The sequence below is a fragment of the Delphinapterus leucas genome, chromosome 12 (assembly GCF_059928025.1).
Source record: "Delphinapterus leucas isolate spDelLeu-1000000601 "Yukka" chromosome 12, BTC_Dleu_Yukka2, whole genome shotgun sequence".
NCBI classification, from domain to species: Eukaryota; Metazoa; Chordata; class Mammalia; order Artiodactyla; family Monodontidae; genus Delphinapterus; species Delphinapterus leucas.
The window spans coordinates 44,913,185-44,939,269 of record NC_143140.1 but is presented as its reverse complement, the minus strand read 5'-3'; the positions used below and the strand labels follow the sequence as shown (position 1 = coordinate 44,939,269).

At 42.2% G+C, this 26,085-nt stretch overlaps 1 protein-coding gene across 1 annotated transcript in view; it reads right to left on the bottom strand.

The window, feature by feature from the left end:
* Positions 1 to 6,191: 6,191 nt before the first annotated feature.
* Positions 6,192 to 26,085, bottom strand: part of LOC111164157 (uncharacterized) — a 29,744-nt gene continuing 9,850 nt past the window's right edge. Inside the window, exon 3 of the mRNA XM_089921666.1 lies at positions 6,192 to 25,920. The gene's annotated coding sequence lies outside the window, so the exon portion shown is untranslated. The remainder of the gene's footprint in view (positions 25,921 to 26,085) is intronic.

Sequence of the window (26,085 nt, the reverse complement as noted above, 5' to 3'; positions counted from 1 at the left end):
ACTCTTCCTTGCGGTGTGCAGGCTTCTCATTGCAGTGGCGTCTCTTGTTGCAGAGCATGGGCTCTAGGTGCGCGGGCTTCAGTAGTTGTGGCTCATGGGCTAAGTAGTTGTGGCTTGCGGGCTCTAGAGCGCAGACTCAGTAGCTGTGGTGCACGGGCTTAGTTGCTCCACAGCATGTGGGATCTTCCCAGACCAGGGCTCGAACCTGTGTCCCCTGCATTGGCAGGCACATTCTCAACCACTGCGCCACCAGGGAAGTCCCTGGGCTCCAGCTTTTAATTTAGCTCAAATATTTAATTTTACATAAAGTGATGAGTAAATCAGAGCACTTTTCATTGGGGCCTGTAGGTGACTTTAACGTTATATTTTAATGCAGGAGGAGCAGCCTTACTTTCCATACTCTCAACATTGTTATAGGCTTATTTTCTTTTATTTTCTCTTACAATTTACTACTTATTTATTTGTTTCCTTGTTTAAATGAAGAAAAATTACCTGGAGAAGAAAGTTCTTTTCACTGCCTCACTGATCACAAACCTCAAGGTTAGCTAATCACCAAAGAAAGATATTTTAAGCGTGATCAGTTCCAAAGCCCCCTCCCTCCACTCTGAACCCCACCCTCTCTCACCTTCTCAAGGAGTTTACTCTTTAGAGTCTCCTCCTTCCTGAATCTTTCTCACTCTTCCATATCATTCCTGCCAGCACACAAACACAACATGTTAACGAGTTCTGATTATGTCATATATAGCTAAGATATATTTAAAATTTTAAAAATTTAATAGAAATAATGTAGTGATACTTTTTTCAGTCCACTTTATTTTTGAGATTCCTTCCATGTTTATACATATATTTTGGCTCCTTTATACAATTCATATATAAATTATTTCCAGTTGTTTCCTTCCTAAAGTTTCTTTCAAACATTGCAGCAATTTACTTATGGAGGTATCATCCTTTGAAACTTTCTCTAGGGTGTTTACTTAGAATAGGAATCTCTGGGGACTTCCCTGGTGGTCCAGTGGGTAAGACTTCGAGCTCCCAATGCAGGGAACCTGGGTTCGATTCCTGGTCGGGAAACTAGGTCCCGCACGCATGCTGCAACTAAGATCCCATGTGCCGCAACTAAGACCTGGTGCAGCCTAAATAAATAAATATTTTTAAAAAGAAAAAAAAGAATAGGAATCTCTGGGTCCAAAAGTAATTATATTTTCTTCAATCTTACTAAAAAATGGCCTAATTTTACTAATTTACATTTGCACAAGCTCATGAACATAATATTTTTCCCCATTCTTCATTTATTCATTCATTCATTCATTTTTGGCTGTTTTGGGTCTTTGTTGCTGCACGTGGGCTTTCTCTAGTTGCGGTGAGTGGGGGCTACTCTTCGTTACGGTGCGCGGGCTTCTCATTGCGATGGCTTCTCTTGCTGTGGAGCACGGTCTCTAGGCTTGTGGGCTCCAGTAGTTGTGGCACACGGGCTCAGTAGTTGTGGCGCATGGCCTTAGTTGCTCTGCAGCATGTGGGATCTTCCCGGACCAGGGCTCAAACCCATGTCCCCTGCGTTGGCAGGCGGATTCTTAACCACTGTGCCACCAGGGAAGCCACCCCCATTCTTCTTAATAGTTCATGTTATCAGATTTTTAAGTATTATCAGTCTCATGGATGAAAAATGGTACCTTGTTTTAATTTGTAAACTTTCCCTGATTGGTAGTGAGATTGTATATCTTTTTATATATTCGATGGCTCTTCAGGTTTCTCTTCTTTTATTTGCTAGTTTATATCCTTTGCCCACTTTTCTTTGTAATAGTTGTCTTTTTTTTTTTTTTAAACATCTTTATTGGGGTATAATTGCTTTACAATGGTGTGTTAGTTTCTGCTTTATAACAAAGTGAATCAGTTATACATATACATATGTTCCCATATGTCTTCCCTCTTGCGTCTCCCTCCCTCCCACTCTCCCTATCCCACCCCTCCAGGCTGTCACAAAGCACCGAGCTAATATCCCTGTGCCTTGCGGCTGCTTCCCCCTAGCTATCTACCTTACTACGTTTGTTAGTGTGTATATGTCCATGACTCTCTCTCGCCCTGTCAAAGCTCACCCCTCCCCCTCCCCATATTGTAATAGTTGTCTTTTCCTTTTGCCTGTCCCGAAGGTAAATGCCAGTACCACCACGTATGGGCATGCATAACTCTAGGAACTCACTCATACTCATCTGTAGCGCCATTCAAATTAACTGCAGTGGAGATGGCACCCCTGGGGTTGTGCAGTGTAGTGGCCATAGTACCCATGCTTCTGATCTGGGTCTATGATGCCTTTGCTTTCTTTAAAAATAGTTTTTTAGGGAATTCCCTGGTGGTCTAGTGGTTAAGACTCTGTGCTTCCACTGCAGGGGGCCCGGGTTCAATCCCTAGTCAGGGTAGTAAGATCCCACAAGCCTGTGGTGTGGCCAAAAAAATTTTAAAAAAAATTTTTTAATTAAAAAGTCACATGCATGTGTTTCTCTAAACAATGTATTGGCAAGTTTTGTTCTTAAAATTTACATAAATTGTGTCATACTAAATGTCACACATATGATGGCTATATGTCATCAACATACTATATGTTTATGACTTGTGCTTTCACTCAACATTGGGTTTCTATGTTACCAAACGAAACTTGAGTCCGCTTGCCTGAAGTGCAGCAAAGCCAATCTACTGACACCAGGTTGTGATGAAGGAAAATACAGTGTTTATTGCAGGGCACCAAGCAAGGGAGTGGGAGACAAGCCTCAGATATACTCCAATTTGGTTTTTGAGTTTGGGATGTTTTAAAGGGAAAGAACAAAGAAGCTGGGGTTAATCATCTTGTGAGATCTCTGTGACTATTTTTTCTTTTGGCCATGCCGCAAGCCTTCTGAGATCTCAGTTCCCCAACCAGGGATTGAACCCAAGCCATGGCAGTGAAAGCGCCAAGTCCTAACCACTGAACTGCCAGGGAATTCCCTCTGTGACATTTCTTAAATTATAGTTCTGAGAGTCAGGATGTCTCTGGTTTATGATTCTCTGGTCAGGTGGTCCATGGCTCAGGGATCTGTGAGCTCATCTTACCCTTGAGAAACAATGTGCGTCGATGTGTTTATGACAATATCTATGCTAGCAATTTTAGTACATTAAGGAGGCTCTTGGGACTTCCCTGGTGGCACAGTGGTTAAGAATCTGCCTGCCAATGCAGGGGACACGGGTTCGAGCCTTGATCCAGGAAGATCCCACATGCTGCAGAGCAACTAAGCCCGTGCACCATAACTACTGAGCCTGTGCTCTAGAGCTCAAGAGCCACAACTACTGAGCCTGGGTGCCACAGCTACTGAGCCTGCGTGCCATAGCTACTGAGCCTGCGCTCTAGAGTTTGAGAGTTGCAACTACTGAGCCTGCGTGTCACAGGTACTGAGCCCGTGTGCCGCAGGTACTGAGCATGCGCTCTAGAGCCCGTGCTCCACAACAAGAGAAACCACTGCAATGAGAAGCCCGCACACCACAACAAAGAGTAGCCCCTGCTTGCCGCAACTAGAAAAAGCTCGCGTGCAGCAACAAAGACCCAAAGCAACCAAAATTAAATAAATAAATAATGTTAAAAAATAAAGCAGTTGTTCCAATCAGTTTACAAAAAGAAAAAAAAAGGATGCTATTCACAGCAGCAGTTTTAGTCCTCTGACTATGGTTGATTAGTGTTCAGTTAGCATGGGATTGTAATCAGAGGGAACAAGAACAGGAATAAAGTTTTGGATAGAGAGGTTAATCATAAACTTGGTAAGGGAATTCAGTTTCAGGGGGACTCAGTTTCAAGATATACCCTTTTGTTGCTGGCAACTGTAGTTCACCCATTTATTTTACCACTTATAATACTCCATAGTGTTAGTGTACCATTTTTTTTTGTGGTACGCGGGCCTCTCACTGTTGTGGCCTCTCCCGCTGCGGAGCACAGGCTCTGGACGCGCAGGCTCAGCGGCCATGGCTCACGGGCCCAGCCACTCCGCGGCATGTGGGATCTTCCCGGACCGGGGCACGAACTCATGTCCCCTGCATCGGCAGGCGGCCTCTCAACCACTGCGCCCCCAGGGAAGCCCCATAATTTATTTTTTATTCTTTTGTTGATGGACTATGACTTCTTTCTAGGTTTTTTTTTTGGTTTTTGTTTTGATATAATGGAGAATGTGCTTATGAATCGCCTTTTAATTTTTTTAATTTATTATTATTTGTTAACAGGAGAAAATCAAAGTTTAACATGTATACATGAGAGAGACCCAGAAAAACTGAGTAAATCACCAAAATGGTTGAAATACCATCCTCAGCTAATGATAAAAGATGATGTTGAGGATGAGGAGAGGCAGTTAAGGGAGGTTCCCAGGAAAAGCACAGTAAACAAGGGTGATGTGATGCAGATTTAAGTTAGGGCCTTCTGCACTGATAAGAGTTTCTAGAGATTTGGTCATCCTCTTCTTCCAGGCACAGAGAGGGAGACACACTTACAAATGGAGATTTCTCTTACAAATGTAAATGTTTCTTACGAAAGGACAACTCCTAGTCAGTTTTCAGAGCCCTTCCCATGTCTGCTGTTTTCAGAGAATAACCAGCTTAAAACAATTAATATGCCAAAGAGACGTATTTTAGGGTGGCAAGTTTTGCTCCCCTACGGTACCACCTTTGAAACTTTTAAGAAATTTCATGTCCAGAAGGTGAGTTGGTAGATGGTTTCATCTCACTGAACCGGTCTCTTAGTCCTGACGCTAGGTCAGTTCAGTTACTCATTTCAAAAGAGAGGTGGGGCTCTCAAAGTTAGGCCTAAGGGTACAAGCAGTTAGGTATTTAATAGAAGCATTTCTACAGAGACAGAACGAAAATAAAAGTTAATGGTTGGAGGAAGTTATAAAGCCAGTCTTGATGCCGAAAACTCAGCTTCTATTCACTGGTGCCGAACCAAATCTCGGAGACAGAGTTTTGGGTCAAGTAGAAAAGAATAGCTTTATTGCTTTGCCAGGCAAAGGGGGACACAGTGGGCTCATGCCCTCAAAAATGTGTGTCCTAACCCAGGGAGATTTGGTGAGGAGTTTTATAGCAATGGTTCAAGGGCAGGGTTGATGATAGGGATCAGGGTGTGTGCAGGGCCTGCATTCCTTTAATCTGGCCTCAGGTGGTCTCCTGATGAGCTTCTGTGGTTCTCGAGGTTATCAAACTCTGACCTTCTCTCTGGAATGAAGAATGCTTCATCAAGTAGCTAACATCGGGGCTTCCCTGGTGGCGCAGTGGTTGAGAGTCAGTCTGCCGATGCAGGGGACACGGGTTCGTGCCCCAGTCCGGAAGACCCTACATGCCGCGGAGCGGCTGGGCCCGTGAGCCATGGCCGCTGAGCCTGCGCGTCTGGGGCCTGTGCTCCGCAGCGGGAGGGGCCACAACAGTGAGAGGCCCGCGTACTGTCAAAAAAAAAAAAAAGTTAACATCTTCCATTTGTTCGGGGTTTTAGTTCTGCAGAAGAGCTCAAAGATTTTGTCAGGTGCATCCCTTGAGGTGGAACCAGGACCCTGTTTCAAGCCTGCACTGTTGTTTCTTGGCCACTCCTCCCTTGTCTCTGCATCCCCTCCCTTCCCTGATTAGCAACTGTTTGAACGTGCCCTTTGGAATTCAGGGAAGGTTATGGAGGCTGAAGCCTATTTCCTACAAACAAGGAACAGGGGACTGAGAGAGGCTTCTGTGACCAGGAGCCCCACAGGGTCCTGCTGTGTTTCAGTCTGAGTCTGGAGGGCAGTTTAGATGTAGGGGTCAAAGCACCTTTTGCAATTAGAATGTTTCTGATGATGTCATTGGGTGATCGGGTAAACTTTCTGAGTGACCTGCACAGCAATAGGCATGAAGATTTTCTAAACATGGACTGTTTTGGTGATCTCTCTCAAGTTTATATCTAAGTTGTTCAGTTTCAATTTGCAGGGCTTCAGGAAAGGCACAGTACTGGCTCTCAATGATTCCAAGTCAAAAGTGGGAGAAAAATTAGAAATATTAGTTTGGAGAGTTGTATTTGAATACTCACAAAGTTTCCAAATTCTGGAGGGATCAGGCAGGGGGAAAAAAGATAAATGTTTCAATTCTGCTTACAAAGATATAATTTACAAATTGCTGTAAATCAGAGTTAGCTTAAGAGAAATGAGAAAATTTCCTCCAATCTGGAAAAACAAAACATTAAAAAGAATCAGTAATTTTTCAAACAAAAGTCATGATCTTAAAATTATCAGAAATGTGTACTCAGAGTTTTTTCCATGAAGATAAAGCAATTTATAAAATCATCAGAATAAAACTATAACAGTCTGTAAATGATAAAAGACTTAAAATGGCATGGTTAAAGATCTAATTACAATGCAATTGGCAAAGAAGTTTGGTTATGTTACTGGACACAGGTTCAGGTGCCCAATTCACAGTGAGGCCAAACAAACCAAAATATCAAGTTTGAGAAAGGTTTATTGCAGGGCCAAGCAAGGTGAATGGGTAGCTTGTGCTCAAAAACCCCAAACTCCCTGATGGCTTTTGGGGAGAGGTTTTTATAGGCAAAATTTGGGGTGAGGGCTGAAGGGTGTATGACTTTCCTCTGCTTGGTTGGTGGTGAGGTAGCAGGGTGGTATTCCAGGAGTGTGCTCAGCCTGAAGTTACCATCCCCCAGCTGGGTGGGGCCTTGGTTCCTGGTTTGGTTTTTTTTTTTTTGGCCGAGTGTAGGGATCGAATTGTGTCCCCTGCATTGGGAGCCCAGAGTCTTAACCACAGGACTGCCAGGAAAGTCCCCTTAGTTCCTGTAGAAGAACTCAAAGATATTGTTCTGTATATCCCTTGAGGAGGAACTAGGACCAGCTTTAATCGCAGCACTATTGTTTCTTGATTGCTTATCCTTCGTTTCCGCATTCCCTTACTTCCCTGATTAAAACTGTTTGAATCTTCTCTTTGGAACTCAGGGAAGGTCTTAGGGGCTGAATAAAGCCTATTTCCTACAAAGAAGAAATGAGGGATATGGAAAGGATTTGTGTCCCTGAGGGCCCCACAGGGTCCTGTTGGGTTTCAGTTATCTCTGACAAACAACATTTTAAGATGTTACTAGAATTATGACTGATACCATTACACCAAGACACATCAGAATTCTAGGAATTTCATATAATTTCTAGAACATTTATATTAATAACATTTACCCATACAATATAACCTAAGAGGCTTTATCATCACTCATTTGACAATGTTCCTTGTGTAATTTAACACCAAATAAGCCTAATTAGTTAATATCTCTTTAACAAGGAGAGAAAACAAATCTCTCAAGGTGTTCCAGGGGCTTCTAGAAAAAACCTCAGTTATTTCTCGGTCAATAACCCTTCATTTAGAATTCGATTTTGGGGGAGTTTGTCAAAAATATCAAAAAGGTTTTAAAACACTTAGTCAAATAGGATCATAGGTCACTGTTAAACAATATTTAATTACACCATCCAACAAAGTGACAAAAGATTTCAAAGGCAAATACAGACTGTTACAATGGATTACTTAAAAAGTAAAGAACCTTCTACAATCTATTATCAAAGGCAGATCAATGGTTCAAGAAAACCTTGCCCTCTCAACAGATAGAACCAAATTCTAGCTTTGCACCAGCTTACTTTTGATATTAAAATTTATTCACTCAATTAAATTTATTCCAATCCCAGCCATCTTGACTATGCATAACTCTCTTCTCAAGGTTCCTTTTCCACAAACCTTCTATAACTCCCTTTTTTACACGCAGATTGTCCTGTGCTTCCCCCCCCTTTTTTTCTTTAATCTCATTTTAGGACAAAAATACTTTAACAAAATGTATTTCCATTTTTATACTTTTTTCTTCCTTGCATATACAAATGTTTCTTTATTAATTTTAGTAATTTTAATTACATACATTAATTAGAATTTTTAAACCTTAGAAGCATTAATTTCTAGTGAAAACTAATATGTGAGCAATTTTAAACTGTTTGTTATACTAGTATTTTTTTTTTCTTTTTTGGATTGGCAAACTTATGAATACCTATGGTAGGGGAGCAAAATTTACTACCCTAAAATACGTCTCTTTGGCATAATAATTTTAAATGCTGGTTATTTTCTGAGAAACCACAGACATGGGAAGGGCTCTGAAGTTGCCCTTTGGTAAGAAACATTAACATTTATAAGAGAAATCTCCATTTGTAAGGGTGTCTCCCTCTCTGTGCCTGGAAGAAGAATATGACCAAATCTCTAGAAACTCTCATCAATGGAGAAGGCCCTACCTTAAATCTGCATCACAATCATGCTTGTTTACTGTGCTTTTCCTGGTAACCTTGACTCCCCTCACTCTCACCATCCTCTTTTGTCTTTAGCTGAGGATGGTATTTAAGGTGAGGGCTTCAGCCATTTTAGTGACTTACTCAGTTTTCCTTGGCCTCTCCCATGTATACGTGTTATTAAATTTTGAGTTTCTCCTGTTAATCTGCCTCATGTCCATTTAATTCTTAGGCCAGCCAGAAGAACCCAGAAGGGTAGAGGAAACTTTCTTCTTCCTCAACAATATCATAATTTCTCATAGCATTTTTTTTTCAATGTGGTATAAGACATTTCTAATTAACTTAAACATCTTTAGTTTTTCTGTAATAAGATGACAAAAGTAGTTAGACTTGTTTAGCAATTAATGTTTCAGTATTTTATCTTATTTGGAAATGATCTAGACATTCAATGAATTGTCGTAATTTAACTTAACTTAGCAAACTAAAGTTTCATTTACCAAAAAGCTTTGGAGAAACTATTTTAAGTAGATATACCATAAAATATAATTATTGAAGAGTTTGACTAAAAACTCTTATCTCATTCACATTTATTTAATTTACTTGTTTCCAACAATTTTTACCAACCTAGTGGATATGGAATGGTATCTCATTGTGCTTTTAATTTGTGCTTCTCTGATAACCCATGAGGTTGAGCATCTTTATTTGTTTATTAGCAACTTTTGTTTCCTCTACATCTGTTTTGCCCATTTGGGGGTTCTATTTTTATGTTTTCTGTTGGGCTATATTGTGGGCTGAGTTTTGTCCCCCTGAAAGATATGTTCAAGTCCTAACCCCCAGTCCCAGTGAATATGACCTTCTTTGGAAATAGGGTCTTCACAGATGTAATCAAGATAAGGTCATACTGGATTAGGGTGTGCCTTGAATCCAATATTTGGTGTCTTTATAAGAAAAAAGAGAGGGAGATTTGGATACAGAGACACAGAGGATGCACAAAGGGAAGAAGGCCATGTGATTGAAACCAAGCATGACCATGTGGAGCTCCTGGGCATGGACGCCTTTCTATGTCCCATGTTCCTTGTTCGTAGGGAACAGGCTCCAGCCTCCATAACCTTCCCTGAGTCCCAAAGGGCTGATTCTAACAGTTGCCAATCAGGGAAGGGAGGGGATGCAGAAACAAGGGAGGAGCAGTGAGAAATAGTGAAGCCTTGGGACAGGATCCTGGTTCCCCCTCAAGGGACACAGTAACAATATCTTTGAGCTCTTCTGCAGAACTAAAACCCCCAACAAATGGAAGATGTTAACTCCTTGATGAAGCATTCTTCATTCCAGAGAGAAGGTCAGAGTTTGATAACCTCGAGAACCACAGAATCTCATCAGGAGACCACCTGAGGCCAGATTAAAGGAATGCAGGCCCTGCACACACCCTGATCCCTATCATCAACCCCCGCCCTTGAACCATTGCTAGAAAACTCCTCACCAAATCCCCCTGGGTTGGGACACACAGTTTTGAGGGCATGAGCCCACTGTATCCCCCTTTGCCTGGTGAAGCAACAAAGCTATTCTTTTCTATTTCACCCAAAACTCTGTCTCCAAGATTTGATTCGTCACTAGCGCACAGAGGCCGAGTTTTCGGCAACATGATGATTGAGGAAGAGATTGGAAAGACACAGTTACAATCTAAGGAATACCAGGGATTGATGGTAACCACCAAGAGCTAGGAGAGAGGCATGTAACATATTCTCCCTCAGAGCCTCCAGAAGGAGCCAACTCTGCTGATATCTTGATTTCAGACATCTGCCCTCGTGAACTGTAAGAGAATAAATTTCTGTTTGTTTTAAGCTACCCAGTTTGTGATAACTTGTTACAGCAGCCCTAGGAACTAAAACAGGTAGTTTCTTTCTTCTATTATAAATTAATATAATAGAAAGATTATAAATTTAAGTTATAAATTTGTAGGAATTTATTATATATTCTGTGCTACAAATCTATATCGATTATGATGTTGCAAATATCTTCTCCTAGTTTGTGGCTGTCTTTTTAATTTCCATACGGTGTCTTTTAATGAAAAGAACTTCTTTTTTTTTTTTTTTTGCGGTACGCAGGCCTCTCACTGTTGTGGCCTCTCCCGTTATGGAGCACAGGCTCCGAATGTGCAGGCTCAGCGGCCATGGCTCACGGACCCAGCCGCTCTGCGGCATGTGGGATCTTCCCGGACCGGGACACGAACCCGTGTCCCCTGCATTGGCAGGCAGACTCTCAACCACTGCGCCACCAGGGAAGCCCTAGGTGGCAGTTTTTAAAAAATAAATGCGCTTCTTATTTGTTCTCTACCCTAGCCTGAAAGAGAAACCAAAAATTATAGTTTTCTAGTAAAAGGAAAAGGAAAAGTTCTTTGGCCAGTGGAATTCTCAGTTCTTTGAACAATGTGGTTTAGAAGATTCTGAAGGGCAGTCTTTCATGCTCTGAATCTATAATTTGTTCTAAGCTTCCATAAACACATGCCTTGCCACCATTCATTTTCTGCTGTCCCACAATTTCAACATCTGTATTTGGGTGGATATTGTACAGGTAACTAGGAATCTTTTTATTATTGTCTTAATGGCCAGGAAGAATGAAGGAGGATTGCACTGATTTATATAGCATGTGTATTTTAAAATTTTTATTTTTATATTTTAATAAATATTGTATGTATTTAAAGTATGCAACATGATTTTTTTTAACATCTTCATTGGAGTATAATTGCTTTACTGTGGTGTGTTAATTTCTGCTTTATCACAAAGTGAATCAGCTATACATATACATATGTCCCCATATCTCTTCCCTCTTGCATCTCACTCCCTCCCATCCTCCCTATCCCACCCCTCTAGGTGGTCAGAAAGCACTGAGCTGATCTCCCTGTGCTATGTGGCTGCTTCCTACTAGCTATTGGTTTTACACTTGCTAGTGTATATATGTCCATGCCACTCTCTCACTTTGTGCCAGCTTATCCTTCCCCCTCCCTGTGTCCTCAAGTCCATTCCCTAGTAGGTCTGCATCTTTATTCCTATCCTGCCCCTAGATTCATCTGACTTTTTTTTTTTTAGATTCCATATATATGTGTTAGCATACGGTATTTGTTTTTCTCTTTCTGGCTTACTTCACTCTGTATGACAGATTCTAGGTCCATCCAACTCACTACAAATAACTCAATTTCGTTTTTTTTATGGCTGAGTAATATTCCATTGTATATATGCGCCACATCTTCTTTATCCATTCATCTGTCGATGGACACTTAGGTTGCTTCCATATCCTGGCTATTGTAAATAGAGCTGCAGCGAACATTGTGGTACATGACTCTTTGAATTATGGTTTTCTCAGGGTATATGCCCAGTAGTGGGATTGCTGGGTTGTATGGCAGTTCTAGTTTTAGTTTTTTAAGGAACCTCCATACTGTTCTCCATAGTGGCTGTATCAATTTACATTCCCACCAACAGTGCAAGAGGGTCCCCTTTTCTCCACACCCTCTCCAGAATTTATTGTTTGTATATATATTTTTTGCAGTACTCGGTCCTCTCACTGTTGTGGTCTCTCCCACTGCGGAGTACAGGCTCCAGATGCGCAGACTCAGCGGCCATGGCTCACGGGCCCAGCCGCTCCGCGGCATGTGGGATCCTCCCAGACTGGGGCACGAACCCTCGTCCCCTGAATCGGCAGGTGGACTCTCAACCACTGGGCCACCAGGGAAGCCCTATTGTTTGTAGATTTTTTGATGATGGCTATTCTGACTGGTGTGAGATGATATCTCATTGTAGTTTTGATTTACATTTTCTCTAATGATTAATGATGTTGAGCATTCTTTCATGTGTCTGTTGGCAATCTGTATATCTTCTTTGGAGAAATGTGTATTTAGGTCTTCTGCCCAGTTTTTGATTGGGTTTTTTGGTTTTTTGATATTGAGCTGCATGAGCTGCTTGTAAATTTTGGAGATTAATCCTTTGTCAGTTGCTTCATTTGCAAATATTTTCTCCCATTCTGAGGGTTGTATTTTCACCTTGTTTATGGTTGCCTTTGCTGTGCAAAAGCTTCTAAGTTTCATCAACATGATGACTTGATATACATATACATAGTGAAATGATTACTATAGTTGAGCTAATTAGCATATCACCTCCTCACATAGTCTTTTTGTATGTGTGATGAGAGCACCTGGAATCTATTCTCTCAGTAAATTTCTGTATTCAGTACACTATTATAAATTACCGTCATCATAGGGTATATTACATGCCCATGACTTATTCACGTTACAGAACTGCAACTTTGTATCCTTTGACCAACATCTCCTCATTTCCTCCACCTCCCAACTCTGGGAACCACCAGTCTATTCTCTGCTCCTATGTATTTGACTTTTGTATTTTTAATTAATTAATTAATTAATTTAGGCTGTGCCAGGCCTTAGTTGTGGCATGCAGGATCTTTAGTTGCAGCATGCAGACGTCTTAGTTGTGGCATGTGAACTCTTAGTTGCTGCATGTGTATAGGATCTAGTTCTCTGACTAGGGGTCAAACTTGGGCCCCCTGCATTGGGAGCGCAGAGTCTTACCCACTGGACCACCAGGGAAGTCCCTGCATTTGACTTTTTTAGATTCCACATATCAGTGAGATCATGCAGTTTTTCCTTTCTGTGTCTGGCTTATTTCTCTTAGTATAATGTCCTCCAGGTCCATCCATGTTGTTGCAAATGGCAGGTATATTGGGTGTACTTATATTAGGTTGAACAACATGAGATTGCTGATATGTAACCATTTTTAACCTATAAAGATAGCAATTTCATATGGCTGAATTGTGTATATTTAGAGCTTGAATGGAAGCAAATTTTATGGCATGGTTATGGAAACTCTCTTTTTTTTTTTTTTTTTTTTTTGCTGTACACGGGCGTCTCACTGCTGTGGCCTCTCCCGTTGCGGAGCACAGGCTCCGGATGCGCAGGCTCAGCAGCCATGGCTCACGGGCCCAGCCACTCCACGGCATGTGGGATCTTCCCGGACCGGGGCACGAACCCGTGTCCCCTGCATCGGCAGGTGGACTCTCAACCACTGCGCCACCAGGGAAGCCCTGGAAACTCTCTTTTTTGCTAAGGGAGAAAAAATTGGTGAAGATTAAAGAACCACCATAGGTAATTGTGTCGTATGTTGGTAAACCTTGAAATTCAAGGCTACTAATTCAATGTTGAACTTTTGATAAACCATTAGGATCTGATCAGGAAATAAGGCTTGCTTTGCGTCTAAAGGGGGAAGATTGGTGGCGTTTCAAATGCTGGCACACTATTAAATGGGCTTTGTTTTCTTTTAAGCAGCTGGTGGGGAAATGACCAATACAGGGAGTTGGGAGAGAGGACAGAAAGAATCGATATCACAAAGACCAAGTTAAATTCACTCATTCACTATCAGGCAGTTTTAACTGTTATATGAAGAACTAAACTTGAATAATCTCAATCTCACATGTTCCAGAGTACAAGCTTATAATGTTACTGCCGTCTGTCCCCCCAGATTAGTTTAGTTGTTGTGTTGTAGTATTCTCATCTTCCGGTGTCATGGGGTTCCAGTGTCTGATCTTTTTTTGCACTCCCCTTGTGTGTGTACTGCACTAAAACACACATTCTTAGAAATTACAAATCTGATTTTTGCTATAATGAGTAAATGCTATCCCTAGCCTCCTTTTATATAGTACTTGAATCTGTTTCTTAACTCTGAAAATCAGGACTCAGGACTTTACATGTTGGTCAGTGAGTAGGGTTTACTCAGATAATTTGAGAACAGGGTCAGGAAATGGGATTCCTTGAGACAGATAATGATAGTTATCAACATAAAATGCACAAAATTGGCCATTGGTGGAAACAAAGCAGCCTAAGAACTTGGTTTCTAATGTGTGTTAGCAGATAGATGTATGCCTTTGGACAAGTTATTTAATGTGACTATGTCTCAGTTTCTGGATCTCTAAAATGAAGACAAAAAATTACTGTGAGGATTAAAGATAATCTGTGCACAGGGCTGCAAGATTTAGCAAGTGAAAATACAGAATGCCCAATGAAATTTCAATTTCAGATGAACCACAAATACTTTTTTAGTATATGTATGTCTCAAATATTGTATGGGACATATGCATTCAAATTTAACTGGGTGGCTTGTATTTTATCTGCCAACCCTACCTATGTAAACATGCTCATTATCGTTCCTGGCACAAAGAAAGAAAAGCAATTTCCCACGTCTCCATCAAGGATACTGTCCAAGTAGGAAGGCATCTCACAAATCTCATCAGCAGACTGAACTCTCACTAATAATAAGATGAACTCTGGTATTACAACTGCCTGTTTACCTCTATCCCCTCCCAGTCTGTCAGCTCCCAGAGGGTGATAACCATGTTTTGTTTCCTTTCCCCACCCCACCATCTAGTATCTAGTCTAGCGTTCTGCATGTAGCAGGGGCAGGATACATGCGTATTTGTAGAAAGAAATTCAGGCAAGAGCCAGGTTAAAAGGTTGGCCATATCTTCAGCACTGGATGGCTGGTCAATACAAATCTTCCTGTCCAGTTAGTGAGAGAAGCTGGGGGCATGAGGCTGCCTGTCAGGGTCCGTTGAGATCTTCCAGTTCACTTTACCTTGATTCTCTTTTCTCCCAGCAACTGATATCCTGAGGCTGTTTCTGAACTAGACTTTCCTGTTGGGAAATATATATGGTGGGCCATCCACACAAATATTCCATTCTCGGCTGTAAATTTTCTCAAGGCAAGTGAGTAAAGGGATGAACAGAAAACACCAAAAGTCTATAGAATGGTTATGAACGTGGATTCTAAAGCCAGATATCTTGGTTCTGATACTTATTAGCAGTGTGACCTTGGCCGTGTCAGTTAACCTCCATGCCTCACTTTCCTTTACTGTAAAATGGGGATAATAGTATATCTCTCTTAAAGGATGGTGGTGAAGGTTAAATAAGTTAATATATGTAAAGTATTTAGAACAGTGCATGCCATGTGATAAGTAATATATATGTGTTAGCTAAAAAGAAAAAAAAAGGAAAGATGAGCTCTGGATCTTTGCTGACAGGTGGGGTATCTCTCTAACATCCTTCAATGAACTGGCCAATTTAATCATCCTTATCTATGGTCTTTCTATGAAAACATAAACTGTTCTCTTGTAAATGACCAATGCAGACCATTGTTAAAAGCCCTTACTCATTTATAGATTTTCTTCTTTCTTGACAGGAGATGATAATGCTATTTATCATTTGGCCTTTGACAAGTTATGGTGATAAGACGAGCATCCTGCAAGGGGGCTGGTGAGGGGAGGTGGGCTGTGATACTCTGAGGAGAAAGCTGTCCCTCTGTGCACAGGCGTGCCCTTAGCCTGTATGCTCTCCAGCCAAGGATGCGGGCCAGGTGACCGAAACCACCTTCAACGTGTTCCAGATCTTCCCAACGGCTCCTGTCACTTGCAGCGGCCACTGTGCCTCAGTCTGCATTGCCGCACATCTGTCTGAGCAGCAGGAGGGACAATGCGGAAACATATTAACCAAGTCCCCTCTAAGCACACACACTTACACGTCTTTTCCTTTTGAGGAACTGACTCAAACCCTGTACGGAACTGCAAGAAGAATAGCCGAGGGCTGATGCGATGACCGTGAGCTGTGGCTCTCCAAGTGTGATGCCAGGCTCACCATCAGTATTAGCATCACTTGAGGACTTGGAAATGCACAGCCTATAGGGTCCTGCTCCTGAGCTACTGAGTCAGAAACTCTAGAATAGGGCCCAGTGATGTGTTTTAACAAGTCCTCCAGGTGATGCTGATGCTTGCTCAACCGAGAGCCACCAGCCTGGAGCTTCAGCAGCTCTCCCCACCTTTCTTTCCCTACCTTCTCGTCTTCCCCCACCTTCTTCCCCTCCTCTCCCTCCTGTTCTTTCCCCCTCCTCCTTCTCCTCTTCTTCCTTCTCCTTTCTCTCTCTCTCTCTCTCCACATCTCTCTGTCTTCCCCCTTCCCTTTCTAAGAAAAAGGGACTGGCTAGGTCTTTCCAAGTTATGTGCACATGAGCCCAGTTGTCTCAGAGACCCTGGAAAGGGGATTTAGCATTTTCTCTCCTTGGAGCTGAGGAATTGCAAAGTGCTTTTTTTACAGGTGGAAATTAGATAATCAGGCTTAGTACACATGATTAGAAGCCCAGCTGGCTTTACAAGCCTCACTCTTCTTAAGCGCAAAATCCTAAGGGAAAGAAGTTGAGTGATTTTACCCCTCGACACAGGGAGCTACCCTAGTCAGCTCCAACCTGAAGAACTGAAAGGGCCTGAGGATGCATTGCTTTGCACTAGTCAGGCGTTTTCCCATTCTTCTTTAAGGTTTAGAACGTGGGATTTCCCCCAGGGACCTTAGGTGTTTTCAGCGTGGTCCTCTGATTCATGGGTTGGAATGAACCTATCATCTGTAATTCTCTGGAGAAAACCCCTGGAATCCACAAGGGCACATAAGCCTACGTCTGCCCTCACACTTTGGAAAGGGGTAGAGGGGTGCTCCCATTAGCTGTCCCTCCAGAGGGCTTGATGTGGCAAAGAGAACTGAGCCCCAGAGATGTACATCCGCGGAGCTTAATGTGACTATGTCTCAGTTTCTGGGGCAGAGGACAGAAAAGCTGTCAGTCTTACATCATCTAGTCCCTACTGCTGGGTTTATAGGTGAGTAGAATGAGAAACAGAAAAGTTAAGGAAGTTCTTAAGATTACCCAACCTGTCAGTGGCTGAGTTTTTGGTTTTGTTTACAGAACAATTATAATGAGGTAGAACTTCCCTACAATGTTGTTGTTACCAAGTCCAAGCTCGCTCTGCTCTCTGTATGACAGGCCAGTAGATCAGGAGACGAGGTGTCGAGGCAAGGAATAGCGACTTTATTCGGAAGGCTGGCAGACCGAGAAGATGGCGGACTAGTGTACCCCAAATAAACCATCTTATTGGGGTCTGGATGACAGGTTCTTTTATAGAACAGAGAGGGGGAGGAGGTGAGGAAGTAAAGTAAAAAGGCCATTTATCTTGCAAAATAGGTGGGGCTGTGTTAATTTCTTCTTTTCCGCAACCACTCACAGGTGGGCAGGGTCAGAACATCTCTCTGTGAGCTGAACAAAGGCACTTTGTCAGGCAGAGGGCAGGGTTCCCTGTGGCAGGCCATTCTGTACGCTTATAGCTATAGACAGTGATTATAATAACAAGAGCGATGAAAAGCAAAGGTTAAAGTAAAAGAAACAGATCCAACATGGAGTCAGAATTGGCTCTTCCCTGTTACATTGTGTGTTAATGATTATCTAAAGCTGTGCTGTCCAATATAGTAGCTACTGGCCATGTGTGGTTATCTTCAATTAATTAAAATTAAAAATTCAGTTCCTCATTTGCACTTCCCACATTTCAAGCGCTTAGTAGCTGCATTTGGCTAGTGGCTAGCATACCAGCAAGTGCAAATATAGAATATTTCCATCACTGCTGAATGTTCTGCCCCGGTCTAAAGTGATCTATTGTTGGCAGATTATATGTTGACGCAAGTCGTGTCATTTGAATCATTCACTTGCTTCCTGTGTCTCAAAGATATTGCCAAGAAAGAAGGGTAATGCCCAGATCTCATCCAGCAGATTGAACTAAGACAAAAGTGAGCTACTCTGAGATATTCTAGTTAGCTGCTTTCATGCCTGTTGTTTACATGTCATTGTTCAGTAAATAGTACCTGTGTACATTCATTCAATTATTCTTTCAGTCAGTGTGCACTTATTACATCCCTATTGTGTTCCAGGCATAGTGCAGGTGCTGGGATACTGCACCGTCCATGAGGAACTACTGTCTGGAGAAGACAGACCCAAGAGAGGTCATCGTAATGCAACACAACATGTTTTAATATGTATGATGATGTGGAGGGTTTTATGGAAACAGAGGAAATAAACTTGCTGGGCCTGGAAGAATCTGATAAAACATCACAGAGAAGGTGACATTTGAGCTTGATGCTGAAACTCGGCCTCTGTGCACTGGTGCTGAATCGAATCTCGGAGATAGAATTTTGGGTGAAACAAAAAAGAATAGCTTTATTGCTTTGCCAGGCAAAGGGGGACACAGTGGGCTCATGCCCTCAAAACTGTGTGTCCCAACCCAGGGGGGATTTGGTGAGGAGTTTTCTAGCAATGGTTCAAGGGTGGGGTTGCTGATTGGGATCAGGGTGTGTGCAGGGCCTGCATTCCTTTAATCTGTCCTCAGCTGGTCTCCTGAGGACCTGTGGTTCTCAAACTCTGACCTTCTCTCTGGAATGAAGAATGCTTCATCAAGGAGTTAACATCTTCCATTTGTTGGGGGTTTTAGCTCTGCAGAAGAGCTCAAAGATATTGTCATGTGTGTCCCTTGAGGGGGAACCAGGATCCTGTCCCAAGGCTTCACTATTTCTCACTGCTCCTCCCTTGTCTCTGCATCCCCTCCCTTCCCTGATTAGCAACTGTTTGAACCTGCCCTTTGGAACTCAGGGAAGGTCATGGAGGCTGAAGCCTATTTCCTACAAGCAAGAAACAGGGGACATAGAAAGGCTTCCATGGCCAGGAGCCCCACAGGGTCCTGCTCGGTTTCAAGCTGAGGCTTGCAGGATGGGCGGCAGTTTGCCAATGGATTAAGGCACCCCCAGCCACGTGAACAGCATGTGCAAAGGCCACAGAGGCATGAAATGGCTGGTGTGCTGGGGAGAGTGAGAAGGGCAATATGCTGGGGGAGGGGGAGACTGGGTGGCTAATTAGGGCCAGGTGGGCACAGGTGGGGAGCAGCTTACTAACAAGTTTGAACTTTGCCCTACGGGCATTAATGCAACCCTCTAAAGCCGAATTCCCCTGCTGAATTTATGATTAACTTCTCTATCCAAAACTTCATTCCCTGTCTTGTCCCCTCTGACCCCAATCCTATGCTAGCTGAACACTAAACCAGAGTCAGAGGACTAAAATTGCTGTTGTTGATAACGTTGTTAATGCACAGACTCAGGTTGTTTCTCCAGGGCAAGATGAACTCACAGACCCTTGGGTCATGCATCACCAGAGCAGAGACTCATCAACAGTAGGTATCCTGACCTCTGAAACTACGGTTAAGAACCATCACGAGGTGATGATTAACCCGAGCTTCTCTGTTCCTCCCCTTTAAAACACCCCCACCTCAAAGACCAAGCTGGAGTGGATCTGAGGCTTGTCTCCCACTCCCTTGCTTGATGCCCTGCAGTAAGCCCTTACTTTGTTGCAAACAGCTGCTGTTTGGCTTTCTGTGCCGTGGGCACACGAGCACATAGCTTGGTTACGTTAAGGGTTAAGTAGTCTCCCTTCTATAGCTTTAATGTATTAAATCCTGTTAAAAACTCTGGTGTGTCATGTAGCTGAAGGCATCAGCGTATCTTAGGTGCTTAGCACTGGCCCTGGCTCCTGGGGGGTGCTCAAGAAATCTTGATTCCTTTTTCTCTTAAGTTGCTTCTTACCAACTTGTCCACAGTATATTTCAGTCTCTAAGAGTGACTGATTTCTCATTTCCCTGGTGATTAAGTCTGACAAAATCTCACCTTCCTATCTATTATGGGCTCATTGGTACGGTCCTTTCAACAACAGTTAAAATGTCTCCTTCAGTTTATCTGCCTTCTTTCTCCTGCTGAGGTTTTCTTGTCGCTTTGTGATATATGACCCTTCTGCATATGACTTTACAAAAGATGTCACTGGTCTTTTTCTGTCCGTGGCATCCTATCATAAGACAGCAATATAAATGGACAATTTTCAGGAATAGCTTCATTTTTAAAAGGGCTCTCTTATTTCTGAATGGCTGCAGGGATTTCAGTTATGAGTAAAGGTGCCAGACAGATACTGCTCTTAATTCTGATGGATTGATAACAGGTACCTGATTCATCCTAGGTCACTAACACGCAGGGCAAGCATTCAAATGGAGGCACGTTCCAAGTGTCTAAGTATTTAAAAGCTATAAATCAAGCTAACAGCTGAGAAATAAAGTATGCTTTGACCTCCTACATTGATAAATATACCTTCATAATGACAAAAATAAAGCGTGTTTAAAGAGATGGTTTTTATACAACAGGAAGTGGGTGAAATTTGACTAAATCTAATTATTAGTGCACATGTCAGTGTTCTGTTGATGGCTACTGATGTCTGGGTGAGACAAAAAAGACATACATAATTTATAAGTGTTTCTGTAAATCTATTTTTCGTACTTTCACTTCAGCAAAATTACTAATAATGTTATCAAGTTTTTTAGCAATGGACTAGAGGATTAAAAATGAAAATATAGTTGTATTCAAATAGGTTTTCATTAAACTCTGTGTGTGTGTGTGTGTGTGTGTGTGTGTGTGTGTATTTACAGTTACATAGCCTACGCAGGCTGTATATTTATCTATTTTTTAAATTGAAGTATAGTTGATTTACGTTCTGTTAGTTTCAGGTGTATAGCAAAGTGATTTGGTTTTATATTTATTTATTTATTTACTCTATTTCAGATACTTTTCCCTTACAGGTTATTACAAAATATTGAATATAGTCCCCTGTGCTCTACAGTAGGTTCTTGTTGGTTATCTGTTTTATACATAATAGTGTGTCTCATTAAACTGTATATTAAAATTAATACAAACAATACAAAATTTTAAGTTATTTAATATATGTATTTAAAACTTTCTAAAATAGTCAAGATTATCTGCTAAAATTAAAAAGAGCAAATTATTAATGAATATCAATATTTTAAATCAAAATTCTTTAAAGCTAACATCTTGAACTTATTTTTTAAGTATTTAAATACTATTTAATAGTTTAGTAAAAGCAAAGCAATTTAAATTCTTGTGTTCAGTATCCATCTTGTTTCCATTGTAAAGAATTGACATCATGTTTCATGCATGTTACAGCAAGTTTATGTGTATGAAAATTTATATTTCATATTGCAAGATGTTCCTCAGCAGCTGTGGGCAACTGTGTTGAATACCACCCTCCATGACCCTCCGGACGGTCATAAGACCCTCCAGAATTGCAAACTACAAATATGAAGAGAAGCAGCTTCTGACACCAGAGAAATTGTAATCCATCATGTGAGAACCTACTGCATTCGCATATCTCAGGGAAGGATTGACAAGTTAATTAATTCAGTTTTTCTCTTACCTAAGTGGTTGTGCCATTCACATTCTTCCCACAGCCCAAGGCAATGTCCATCTTCCACTTCGGCGGTGGCCCAAACCACCAACCATCTGCCTTTGTTTTTTTCTTTTTAATAAATTTATGTATGTATGTATGTATGTATGTATGTTTGGCTGCGTTGGGTCTTCCTTGCTCCACGCGGACTTTTCTCTAGTTGCGGTGAGCGGGGGCTACTCTTCGTTGCGGTGCGTGGGCTTCTCATTGCGGTGGCTTCTCTTGTTGTGGAGCACAGGCTTCAGTAGTTGTGGCTCGTGGGCTCAAGAGCGCAGTCTCAGTAGCTATGGCACACGGGCTTAGTTGCTCTGCGGCATGTGGGATCTTCCCGGATGAGCGATCGTCCCCTGCATTGGCAGGTGGATTCTTAACCACTGCACCACCAGGGAAGTCCCCTGCCTTTGTTTTGAAGACAGAGGGTAAGAGATGTGGAGAAGCATTTGGCATTAGTTACAGAGTGGATGCATCCTAGAGGCTCAGGTGCGAAGGCTGGGTCTAACGTCCCCCTAATTTGGGTCTAAGGGCACGTCTAGATGTGCCTACACCTTGTCTTACTCAGTTCTGGCTGCTGTAACAGAATTCCATAGCCTGAGTGGCTTATAAACAACACATTTATTTCTAACAGTTCTGGAGGCTGGGAAGTCCAAGATCAAAGCACCAGCAGATTCAGTTTCTCCTACTTTCTGGTTCATAAACAGTCCTCTTCTCACTGAGTCTTCACTGAGTCCTCCCATGGCAGAAGGGGTGAGGGAGCTCTCTGGGGTTTCTTTATAAGGGCACTAATCCCTAATCACATAATCAACTGCCTAGGCCCCATCTCCAAATACCATCATGTTGGAGATTAGGTTTCAACATATTGAAGGATGGCAGAATATGCCACCACAAAATATGCCTCTTTGGCATAAGGATTATTTTGAGAAACAGACACAGGAGAACCTCTGAAAACAGAGTAGAAGTTACCCTTTTTCCCTTTGTGTAAGGGAAATTTGTATTTACAAAGGAAATCTCCATTTGTAAGGGTGACTCCCTTTCTGTACCAGGAAGGAAAGGTTGGCTCTAAATCACTAAAGACTCAGCAATGGAGAAGGCACCAAACTTTCCTGGTCGCCAACCCATAACTGGCCTCCCCTACACCTTTTCTTTTTGTGCTTTACCTGAAAAATGATATTTAAGCCTGAATTCTAAGCTTAAAATCTAACTCTCCCTGAGAGTTACCGATTTTTTCCCTGGGTATCTCCCATGTGTACATGAGGTATACATGTTAAAAAACTCATTTTTTTCATGTTAATCTGTCTTGTTACAGGGGCCCCAGCCAAGAACTTAGAATGATGGGGAAAAATTTTTTTCCTCTCCTACAGTATGAATTTTAGGGGGATACATTCAGTCTATAGCACCCCGGGTCTGGAATTTTGTTTATTACAAATATATTAGCTCAGTAAATGAACTATACTTCAATTTAAAAATATATATATTAGCTCAGATCTTGATGATGATGAAATCTTAGCCTCAGAATTGTTTGGTAAAAGGTGAGTAGGAGAGAATGTCATACCATCATGATACTCTTTGTTTTATATGATTCGTAAAATGATGTTACTCTTTCTACTACAAGAATTTAATGAGTAAGGGGACATTTGTGTAAGTATGCTATCCTTCCCATTCATTACCTACAAGTCACATAAAGTCAAATTAGGCGCTATCATTTCTCCGCCCTGGGCTCCAGTATACATTTTATGAATCTTATATTTCATCTGACTGTGAGTCACTGATGAAGATTTAGGATGATTTTGTACTACCAGTTATGGTCACCGGGGGAACCATGACTTGGGAGGTTTTTACTCCATTTCCCCAGGACTGGGGATACCCCTGTAGCCTTGGTGTTTGATGCGGGCAGGGATTACCTAGGGTCGCACTGAGGCACACTAATGGAAATACTTCCCCTTCCAGAGTCAAGGGCTTTCTGGGACATAGAAAGGGAAAATAACTCTGATTCATTCCTGTCTACCTATATGATTATGTATATTGAGAAGATTAAACTCTTTAAAATTCATAGGATCTATTTATTGTGTGGAAACAGCCCTGACCCGGGCAGTGCTGCTATATGGCTTTCGATGCCCACCTCCCCACCTTGCCTTTGGCTCTGCAGAATGCCTCCAGCCCCTGCTGAGGCTGTGTAGCCCATGGAGGGGCATTTAACGTTTGACATTTGCTGATAGATATGTTGGGCTGAAAATGAAAGGGGAATATTCAGAGTGAAATATCCAGGAGGCAGTTGGGGAGGTAGGACTGGAAATTCCCACAAGAAGTCAGGGTAGGTTTGGGGCTGTCTTTAGAGAGGTGACAGAGGGAGACATGAGAACAGATGCATGAACATATCATGTGAACAGCTGAAACAAGTGCACATTTGCATATAGAGTGAACACTTGAACTGAGTGCTGTGTGGCACGAAGAGCTCGGAGGAGCTAGAGTGAGCCCATTGGCTTGCATGTGGGATGCCTAGGCTTTAGTAAAAAAAACAGTCCATCTGCAAACTCCTCTACCAGCTCATGCTCGGGGTTGCTACAGATAAACTGAGGCACATTAAAATTGTGAAGAGTTTACTTCAGCAAACATCCATTCCAATTGGGCAACACCAAACTGGAAGTGGTTAAGAGAGATCCACTGATAGGGGCTGGGGCAAGACTTTTAGAGAACAGATGCGGAAGCAAAGCAAAGAAGTTTTTTAAGCTTTTTTTTTTTTTTTTTTGCGGTACGCGGGCCTTTCACTGTTGTGGCCTCTCCCATTGCGGAGCACAGGCTCCGGACTCGCAGGCTCAGCGGCCATGGCTCACGGGCGCAGCCGCTCCGTGTCATGTGGGATCTTCCCAGACCGGGGCACGAACCCGTGTCCCCTGCATCGGCAGGCGGACTCTCAACCACTGTGCCACCAGGGAAGCCCGCAAAGAAGTTTTTTGATTGGCTATAGAGCTTAAGTGTTTGCCTTATTTGGGAAAGCCTATTTGGCTGTTTGTGATGGGCTGTCCTTCCGTTTCAATTTCATAATCTTGAGGCAGTGACAGGCTTAGGTTTGGGTGTGCTTTTATGTAGGCTGCCAAGGCAGAGAGCCACCTCAGTCTAATGGCCTCCCTGTTTAATTAATTTATCAGGGATCAGCTCCTCTTCACACAGGGCTGCCTCGCACAGGGGTCAAGTGGGAAACTGGAGAATTGCTTGGAAACTATCCCCATCTTCATCCCTCCTCTGAGCCTCCTATTTCTGGTAAAATATTATGCAAGGATCGATTCTTTGTTTTGACTGGCTAAAGTGGTCCTGCTAGGAATCAAGCAGGGGAAAAGTATAAGATTACTCACCAAGATATCTTTCTGGGAGCCCTCTGATATTATGGTTACCTAACCCTTCTGTAAATTGCCTTTGTTTAGCTCTTTCTCTCAGCCTATAGGACTTGCCAGTAAGCCAGGGGAAGTGCGAAGGATAATATAAAATTGTAAAAACAAATGCAAGACTGTTTTCCTGGCCTTAGTTGCTTTGAGGATCCAGATTTAAAATGATAGTAATAAGAGTTTTTTTTTCAATATTTATTTATTTGTCTGCGCCGGGTCTTAGTTGCAGCACATGGGATCTTTTTTTGTTTTTAGTTGTGGCATGCTAACTCTTAGTTGTGGCACGCAGGATCTAGTTCCCTGACCAGGGATGCAACCCGAGCCCCCTATATTGGGAGCGTGGAGTCTTAACCACCGGACCACCAGGGAAGTCCCAAGTTCTTTACCTATTAAAAGTAACAAAATGTTTTTAACCTTCTATATTTTATACTTTCAATTCTTTTGAGTTTAAGTTGTCCATATAAACACATGATTGCTTACACCGGTTTTCAGGTATCCTGTAATTCCCAGATGTATGGGCTTAAGCTGTTACAGAATACTGCTGTCCAATATGGTAGCCACTAGTCAGTGGCTACTGAGTACTCGAAATGTGGTTGATCTGACTTGAGAGGTATTGTAAGTGGAAAATACACAGTGGATCTCAAAGATAGTACTGTGGTGGACAGTTTCTAGGATGGCTCCCAATAATCCTTGCCTCACACCTTCTTGGAATCTTTGAATGTGGGTGGGACCTGTGACTTCCTTCTACCCAACAGAATATGGCAAAGGTGATGGGATGCCACTTCCACAATTATATGACATAGATTGTAATTTCCATCTTGCTGGTAGACTCTATTGACTCTTGTTTGCTGGCTCTGATGAAGTAACCCACCATATGGAGAGACCCACGTGGCAAAGAACTGAGAATGGGTTCCAGCTGACAGCCAGCAGCAAGGTGAACCCCTTAGTTTGACTGTCACTAAGAACTGAATCCTGCCGACAACTATGTGAGTTTGGAAGTGTTCTTCCCCAGTTGAGCCTTAGATGAGACCCTGTCCCTGGTTGATACCTTGATTGCAGCCTTGTTGATTGAGAGACCTGGAAGCAGAGAATCCACTAAGTCATGCCTAGATTCCTGACACACAGAAACAATGAGATAATAAATGTGTTCTTGTCAGTTACTAAGTTGGTAGTAATTTATTATGCTGCAATAGATAACTAATATGGAAGCTAAAAAGAATATAAATGATCTCATCAATAATT